The following is a 2268-nucleotide window of genomic DNA, read 5'->3' on the forward strand; positions in this document are numbered from 1 at the left end:
AATAAAAAGAGCAATAAAAATTTAAAAAAATACTAGGATAGAAAAAAACTTATTGTAAAAGCAGGTTAACACAAGCGTCCAAATATCATCCTGATTGTCTACACAAGCACAAAAGCAGGTTTAAATGTGCGAGCAAAGTAAACAATGTTTGATTAATTGGAAAAATTAATCAATGTGCCTGGTCCACACCTCTACACAATCACCAAAATTCACTATTTGCGGGAAACTAAACGGTATACATTGACATTTCCTTGTTTTTTTGAACTGCATCAAAACTAAAATAAAATAAGATATGACATTCAATAAAAAAAGTATAAAATCAGCGAAATTCAATTAAAAATAAATAAAATTTTACGTAACTTCTTCTTGATCTTAGGGGAAGCCAATACGCAGTTAATGCTGCAAATCACCTTTGTTAGGCAATGAGGTTCAACCGTACGAAGCTTACCTAAAAGGTAGGTCAATGTTATATTAAAATTCTGCACAACAAAACAAAAAACAAGTTAAAAATAAGATATAGTATCTTATACAACATACATAAACATCACATCATTTACCTGTCCCTGAGTTGGTGTGACCTTAACATTTGTTTGAGAACCAACTACATGCATTCTCTAAGTGATGAACCTCAACAACCAGTGTCTAGCTCCAAGCAACAAAATCTCAGCAAAAAGGGAACAAGGTATGTCATATAATCAACAACCAGTGTCTTAGATTTTATTACCTTTTGAATTGTTATTATATTGCATCTACTTTAATAAAAAGAGCAATAAAAATTTAAAAAAAATACTAGGATAGAAAAAAACTTATTATAAAAGCAGGTTAACACAAACGTCCAAATATCATCCTGATTGTCGACACAAGCACAAAAGCAGGTTTAAATGTGCGAGCAAAGTAAACAATGTTTGATTAATTGGAAAAATTAATCAATGATGCATGGTCCACACCTCTACACAATCACCAAAATTCACTATTTGCGGGAAACTAAACGGTATACATTGACATTTCCTTGTTTTTTTGAAACTGCATCAAAACCAAAATAAAATAAGATATGACATTCAATAAAAAAAATATAAAATCAGCGAAATTCAATTAAAAATAAATAAAATTTTACCTAACTTCTTCTTGATCTTAGGGGAAGCCAATATGCAGTTAATGCTGCAAATCACCTTTATTAGGCAATGAGGTTCAACCGTACGAAGCTTACCTAAAAGGTAGGTCAATGTTATATTAAAATTCTGCACAACAAAACAAAAAACAAGTTAAAAACAAGATATAGTATCTTATACAACATACATAAACATCACATCATTTACCTGTCCCTGAGTTGGTGTGACCGTAACATTTGTTTGAGAACCAACTACATGCATTCTCTAAGTGATGAACCTCAACAACCAGTGTCTAGCTCCAAGCAACAAAATCTCAGCAAAAAGGGAACAAGGTATATCAACAACGAGTGTCTTAGATTTTATTACCTTTTGAATTGTAATTATATTGCATGTACTTTAATAAAAAGAGCAATAAAAAGAGCAATAAAAATTTAAAAAAATACTAGGAAAGAAAAAACTTATTGTAAAAGCAGGTTAACACAAGCGTCCAAATATCATCCTGATTGTCTACACAAGCACAAAAGCAGGTTTAAATGTGCGAGCAAAGTAAACAATGTTTGATTAATTGGAAAAATTAATCAATGATGCCTGGTCCACACCTCTACACAATCACCAAAATTCACTATTTGCGGGAAACTAAACGGTATACATTGACATTTCCTTGTTTTTTTGAACTGCATCAAAACCAAAATAAAATAAGATATGACATTCAATAAAAAAAGTATAAAATCAGCGAAATTCAATTAAAAATAAATAAAATTTTACGTAACTTCTTCTTGATCTTAGGGGAAACCAATGTGCAGTTAATGCTGCAAATCACCTTTGTTAGGCAATGAGGTTCAACCATACGAAGCTTACCTAAAAGGTAGGTAAATGTTATATTAAAATTCTGCACAACAAAACAAAAAACAAGTTAAAAACAACATATAGTATCTTACACAACATACATAAACATCACATCATTTATCTCTCTCTGAGTTGGTGTGACCGTACCATTTGTTTGAGAACCAACTACATGCATTCTCTAAGTGATGAACCTCAACAACCAGTGTCTAGCTCCAAGCAACAAAATCTCAGCAAAAAGGGAACAAGGTATGTCATATAATCAACAACCAGTGTCTTAGATTTTATTACCTTTTGAATTGTTATTATATTGCAT

The sequence above is a fragment of the Cicer arietinum genome, chromosome 6 (genome assembly GCF_000331145.2).
Source record: "Cicer arietinum cultivar CDC Frontier isolate Library 1 chromosome 6, Cicar.CDCFrontier_v2.0, whole genome shotgun sequence".
Lineage (NCBI taxonomy): Eukaryota > Viridiplantae > Streptophyta > Magnoliopsida > Fabales > Fabaceae > Cicer > Cicer arietinum.